Raw genomic sequence first — 7,585 nt, forward strand, 5'->3', positions numbered from 1 at the left:
TTATTTGTCAACATCATGTTGCTTAGATTGTTGTTCTTGTTCACCACATCTATTTTGCCCATCTGCCCCTTGTCCTAATGTAGTTGATGTTGTCTCTAGCTTGAACCAGCATTCGTTAGCATGTCCACCTCCATTTGCGTTAACGAAGTCCCCAATTGTACTGGCTATGTGTGAGGTATAGTTTTGAGAAATAGAGTGATGTTGCTATCCACATTCCAAGTGTGTGTGCAGGTAGTATTGCAAAATCACATTCTTTGTGTTGTTGGCCCATATGGATGTTTTTGTGTAGCCAGAAAACAAGGGGCTAGTGTGGGGGATCCGCTCTTTGAAATAATCTTATTTTACTTCATTTTTTTGGTGTCCAGCTTAAACATATTACAAGGCTTCTTGTGTTTATCCTCCTAATTGCCAAAAAACCATCATTGACCATCCTTTCAACAACGAGCCTACCATCTTGGGATGGTCATGATTGAGTCACACTTCTTGAGAAGCATTAGTAGAAGAAGGTCCTCCTAATTGCCAAAAAACCATCATTGACCATCCTTTCAACAACAAGCCTACCATCTTGGGATGGTCATGATTGAGTCACACTTCTTGAGAAGCATTAGTAGAAGAAGGCATACTTTGTGGAGTATTGACTCGATTTGCATTAAGAATAATGCTTCTTGGATGACCTCTTCCTCCCCTTGGTTGTTTCACATACTCATATTCTGGCCTATGGCTATTCCCTTCAGTTGCCTTTTCTAGCCTATGGCTACTCCCTTGTTGCCTTTCTTCTTCTATGCATAGTCTCATTGTCGCCCTCCACTTGTGCCCTTTGATTGTACAAAGGTGTGCCACCTACAACATCTCTAACAATGCGTTGTATCTCTGAGGGGATACCTCCTTTTGGATCGTTTTCCCTTTCTTGAAGGGCACTCAAATTAGGGAACTTTTTGATGTGTCATCCAGACTCATAGCTAAGGTGACACACACTTCGAAGGATATCGCTAAAAATATCAGTACGTGCTGCATCATATAAGGATATCTTGACCTTACCACCCTCATCGGCTTGCCAGCTATGATGTTTTGTCTCTGACATATTCAAACTATCGGCATAGGAATTGTAGTTGGATCTTTAGAAACCTGAATGAAAATTGTTAGTATTAGTGTGATTGCCACATAGAATTGTGAATTGAAAGAAAGTACCAAAATTCAATGCTATGCATACTGCTCTAGCATAGTTTCCCAATGGTTGAAATGAACACCTCATCAACTAAGCCATCTTTCCAGATACCAAATCTCCTTCTTGGTGACATTGCCCTTTTTCCAAAAGTCTTGAATCTTTGAAAGTGCAAGACTTTCCTCATCTTGTGTTTGTGAGAGCCACCATTTTTCACATAATTCTTTGTGCGTGTAGCATACGAAAGAATTCATCATCTGAGTGCTCACTTGAGTCATCACAAACAATGGCCTTCCCCTTATTAAATGGGTTTTTTTTTTCCTGAAAAAACAGTGCTGATTATATTACTTCGAAAAAACAAGATACATAAAAGTCAGTTTTGCAGCTGACGGGGCTGCATTCACAAATTGGACGTAGCCCTAAGTGGAAACAAAAAGCTCTCTCTCATGAGGGATCAGGCGGGTGTGGATAAATAGCCAGAGAGGCGGTGAGTAACGCCACTGAAGGCCCTGAGAAGTATGCTCGAAGAAGAGGCCCTGCGTATCCCAATCTCGGAGGAAGCGTTTCCGCTTCTCTCGGCCAACCCGGGAATCCCCTTGGATCTGGTCCCATTGGCCTCTGAGCATGTGGTTATATAATCTCGCTCCAGGTGTCGGCCATGACTTGGGCAGTCGAAAGAGACACCGAGAATCTGCGCATAGCACGAAGTCCAAATGTGCCATCCGACGATGCTGCTAATAATCTCCTAGACTGGCTGCCTCACCTGAGATCCTGTGTCCGCCTCTGCAAGGTGCTGCGGGATGCCCTCAAGCGGCCCCCAAGTCCCCTGTGTGATAAGGAACATAGGGTCCTGCGGGCCTGCCTAGAACAACTGATGATAGCCAGGTGTGGTGTGCACCAGCAGAACGTGCCCCAGGTGATCAAACCTAACTCCGGAGCTACGCGAGTAAGGATCCCGAAGGCCCACCTCCACACGTCCTGGGCACGAGTGCAGCTCCACAGGCAGTGCTTCGGTGACTCCTCGTCCTCATGACAAATCTGACAGAGTCCATCCTGACCTATCTGCCGCAACCAGCTCCCCACTGGAAGACCCTTGTGGGCGAGTAGCCAAAGGAAGTAGGAAATCTTCTGCGGCCGCCAGCTCTCCCACAAGGCCTTCTAGAAGGCCTGCAAAAATAGCCTGGAAATACCCTGAGAATACCAACTGGGCCACTGGGTGGGCGGTCGGCTCTGCATCCTCCCGAGAACTCTCCTGCCCAGTTTCGTGCTGTAAGCGAAGAAAGGGGTCGGCCCCTAGCCTGCCACAACCTCTGGCCATCTCCACTCACCTGGGTCCCAATCAAGCTCTAACAGGGCCCAATTGGGATACTTTCTAATTATTCCCATGGAATTTTAAGTGTTGAACTAGATGCATTACACAGATGGATTATGCTCAAGTGCTCTTTACATGGTCAGACTTTTACTGTGATTTCAATGTATGCCCCTAGTAGTATATAAGACAAAAAGGTTAGTTGGGAATCTTTACTTCATGCAGGCAACAAGTGTTTTATGGTGGGTGACTTCAACATGGTGGAGAACTCCACTGACAGATGGCTTGGAAAAGGTATTGTAATCAGAGGTAGTGAACTCATTGTATGGGAGAATATGAAAGAAGCCCTAAGCCTTGTGGACATGGGGATGAAAGGTTCTTTTACTTGGTCCAACAGTCAAGTTGGTGTCAACAAAAGAGAGGCTAGATTGGATAGGCTCTATGCTTCTCAAGAGCTAGTAAGTCATTCTAGTTTTCTTCAGACTCAGGTCTTAGACTTAGGTCTTCTCTTCTCTTTTTGTCTCTGACCACAAGCCTGTGCTCCTCAAATGTGACTTTGGCCTAGGACAAAAGACCACCTCCTAGTTTAAGGATAACCCTAAACTCTTTGACCTTAAAAGTGTCCAGGAAGGGATAAAAACAATCTGGTTGATGGCCTTCTCTGAGACTATCTCAACCATTGAATTCTGGTGTACAATTGTTGAACACACCCAAAGGTTACCCAAAAAAGAAAGAAAAGACAAAGCAAAAATAAGGGCCAAGAGAATGGACACTATTCAAGACAAGATAGTCTCTTTGGAAAGCTTAGCCAGACATGGGGACTTACATGCCCAGGCTGATTTGGTTGGGAAAAGAATTGAACTCAGGGTACAAGAACATATTTTACTTAATGATACCAAAATATACTTTAGAGATTGGTGGACTGGCAAAGCTGAGAGACAACCAAGGAATACTTCAAGCTTATTAGAAGAAAAAGTTCTAAGGAATAGATTCCCCTCCTTAGAAAAGATGACAATTCTCTTGCCTCCTCTCTTGAGGAGAATATTTATCTCATTCATCTCCACTTTCAAAACTTGTTATCCTCCACTATACAAGTTGATGCTGATGTGAGTAATGCCAAGGAACTCTGTAAGCTTGCTAGAAAGAACACTATACTCAGCTTTGGTAACAAATACCTTGAAAAACCTCTTTTTGTTGATGAACTTTATGAGGCTATCAAGGTAATGGCAGATGGCAAAACACTAGGAGAGGATGGGCTGCCTATTGAATTCTATGTTGGTGGTCCTTATCTCCTTTTATGGCAAGAGAGTGTTAGCAGTGGGAATGTGCCTACTCATATCAATGGGGGAGTTATCAAACTAATTCCTAAGGAGGGGGATAAGGAGGAGTTAAGAAATTGGAGGCCACTCACCATGCTTAATTGCAATTACAAGATTTTTGCCAAAGCCCTTGCTTTGAGAGTCAAAAATAGAATGGCTAAGTGGATACTAGTAACTACCAGAATAGAAGGGATTCATAAAGGGCAAACATTTATTGGAAGCCATCATTAATATTTGGGAGGGCCATGAATATGCTAGGGAATCAAGTCAGGATATCTGCTCTGTGAAGGTTGATTTTGATAAAGCATATGATAGATTGGAGTGGGACTTTATCATTCAGAAGCTTTCTGATATGGGTCTTGGCCCCTTGTTCATCTCCTATATTAAACTTCTTCTCACCAATGCCTTAGCCAAGGTCTGTGTCAATGGTGTCATGAGTCAACCCTTTTTCCTTAAAAGATCTATAAGCCACGGTTGTCTTATTGCTCCCTTACTCTTTGCAATTGCTACAGACTCTCTAGGTTGGCTTCTTCAACATCAAAGCCAAGATGGAAATGTAAAAGACATTGAGTTACCTTCTGGCAAACACCTTATATGCCAATAGTTTGCTAATGACACAAATTTAACCCTCAGGAATAAGGCTCAGGATATAAAGCTTCTGGATCCAGAATCAATCATTCCAAAACTGGGATGCAAACTCTCAAAGGTGATGAGCAGATTGTCTTGGAGGAAATGGGTTGCCATAGAATCAAACATGGTATTGTGTTCAGATTATTGGGTATCCCTGTGGGCTTTGACATCTCCCTCAAGTAGAGATGGGACTGGTTTTTGAACAAATTTCAAAACAAGATTGAGAAATGGAGAGGTTTCTAGGCCAGTCTAGTTGGGAGGAGAATGGTTCTCAACCATTGCATCTACCCAATTGTCATTTTCTACCTCACCTCTTGGTCCCCTTCTAGAACAAGACTTGACAGGTTCATTAGAATTTGCAGGTCCTTCCTTTGGTGGGGCAAGATAGCCAAGGTCAGATGGGATTTTTGTATCAAACCCAAGTAGGAAGGAGGCCTAGGGGTGGTTGATATAGAATAGGCTTCTTTGAAGTTAGCCTCAACTTGGATAATTAAAGCAAATCTCCATCCTCAAGAGGACTGGGCTCAACTCCTACCTAGGAATGTAAGCTCTTTAAGACCTTTGAGAGCTCCCAAGTGGAAAAACTATCCCATGCTATCATGGATCTATAATTCTAAACCTTGCAAAGCCAAAGGCAGTCAGCTTTGGTAATCTCTATGGACAGCCTTTGAAGGAATTAAAAGCCTAATTTTCTTCTCTAGCAAAGGGGCTTTTATGTCACTAGACTCAATATGGGTCTCTATTATATTTTAAGGAGCTATCTGATGGAGAGTTTGATATGGCTTCTAAGCTCTTCAAGAAAGGACTGTAGTGTTGGGGTCAGCTATGGAGCAGAGTTGAGTTCAGATGGAAAACTTAGATTTAGATTAGGAGGAAGTTCATATTAAATAATCAGAACTAGACTTTGATCCATGAACAGAATTCACCTCTGGGAGGATAATTAGCAATGAAAAGGTGGAACTTTTTTGGTCTACAGGAGAGAGCTTGGTTGGGTTGAGAGTACTTGCTTCTTCCCTATTCCTACCCCAGCCAAGGATATAGGGGATCTTTTCATTGTCCTTAACACTAGATGGAAATTGCAGGATTCTACGGACAAATGGAAATTCAGATTCTGTTGCATTTGGTCAAGCTCAATCCCTGATAAAATGTTTGCCCTGCTTTGGCTAATAATGCACAAAGCTATTTGGACCAATAGCAAAGGACTGAGAATTGGAAAGGGAAATGGCAAGTGCATGAGATGTCCTTCTTTAGATGAAGATGTCTTCCACCTCTTTGTTGCCTGTCCTACTGCTAGAAAGGTTTGGAAAATAGTAAAATATGAAACAAGAGAGCCCATTAATTATGGAAAGCTATTTTGTTAGGGGACTCTTCAAAGACAAAGCAAGACATATGGGCACCCATCAGAGCACATGCATTGTGGTTTATTTGGATAGCTGGAAACAATTTTCAATTTAACCAACTTGATTTGCATGCTGATATACTTTTTCTCAATTGGATGCACACAACCAAAGGAAAATTGTAGAGCTGATAACTCAGTTCAGATCTGATGCTGCCCTATTTAATGTTGATCTTCAAGACCATGTACAAAGATGCTTTGGGATGGACAACACTACCCCCTTTAAAATCCCTACTGAATTTACTTGTTTTCTTAAGCATATCCGACCTCCAACTGTGAAGAAGGAATCCGACCTCCAACTGTGAAGAAGGAATCAGTTTCAGATCTGATGCTGCCCTATTTAATGTTGATCTTCAAGACCATGTACAAAGATGCTTTGGGATGGACAACACTACCCCCTTTAAAATCCCTACTGAATTTACTTGTTTTCTTAAGCATATCCGACCTCCAACTATGAAGAAGGAATCAGTTTCACCAGTGAAGCTCATGCTGTTGCCTCTGATGACTTTGATAATACTGGTGTCTCATCTGATTCCAGATACTCTGACTACTTTACAGATGATGGTACAGATGATAGAGAAGTAACCCTCTTTTAAATCTACTACTGTGACAAACTTAGAAGTTTCCAAGTTCTTGAGTTTGTATCAGAATTGTTTTGCTGATGTAACTTGTCCCCATGGGGGATGGCTTTTCTACTCTAAAGACTATGTATTGATCATATCTTTGGATATACTATATTACAAACTTTTTCCTACCCAAAAGATAATAATTTCTCCAAGAATGGTGGATTGGGAGAGGAAATGAGGGATGGAATGAGAGGAGAAATGAAATGGGATAGGAGAGGAGAAATTGGATGGAATAAGAAGGAGAAGTGGTGAGCGATTAAATGGGGGAGGAATACGAGAGGTTGATCGTATACAAGAGGAATTGTGTGGGAGGGAGAAAAAGGTTATGGGGGATGGATTAAGGGAGTTGGGGTGTTGTAGAAGAGGGATCACAAGAGTGGAAGGGAGAGACTAAAAAGCTAAAGAAAAGCAATGTGAAATTCAAAAAAAGTCCATTAGCATTCAAATAAGCATTGGTATAAGTGTCAAAAAAAGCATCAAGAATTGAAAGTCTTGATGTTTATGGTGACACTTATTCCAATGTGATTTATTTTTCTTTTAATTTAAAATCATTGATGCTTTCACTACTTTAATTGATGCTTTAATTCCAATGTGATTTATTTTTCTTTTAATTTAAAATCATTGAAGCTTTCTGTACTTTAATTGATGCTTTAATTCCAATGTGATTTATTTTTCTTTTAATTTAAAATCATTGATGCTTTCACTACTCTAATTAGAGGGGCAAGGGAAACTAATGCTCATGATCTTTCCACAATCTCAGTCCTTATAGATTCCATTGATTTGCATACCCATTGCCCAACTCAAGCATCCTTATCCATTCCATATGCCCAAATGAGTGGAAAATGAGGAGACCAAAATTTCTGAAAGAAGGTATGTCCAAGTGTACCTCATCGTTTCAACCTCCTATATAGCATATCCCAGGTTTGATGCAATACCATGTTGACATACGTGGGATGCAACAAAGCACGAACCAAAAAAGAAAGATGCACCTCCTAACTGGCCCAAAATTCATAGATACTCCAAGATGAACTAGACAATCCATGATAGATTCATAATATCCTTGGAGAAACATACATCACAAATGAGAGGCAGCCCCATGATCCAACCCTCAAGGATAGTGCCACATACAGTGAAGCACTAGCA

This window comes from Dipteris shenzhenensis, chromosome 16 (genome assembly GCF_047967505.1).
Source record: "Dipteris shenzhenensis isolate YYH24624 ecotype China chromosome 16, Dip_SZ_1.0, whole genome shotgun sequence".
Classification (NCBI taxonomy): domain Eukaryota; kingdom Viridiplantae; phylum Streptophyta; class Polypodiopsida; order Gleicheniales; family Dipteridaceae; genus Dipteris; species Dipteris shenzhenensis.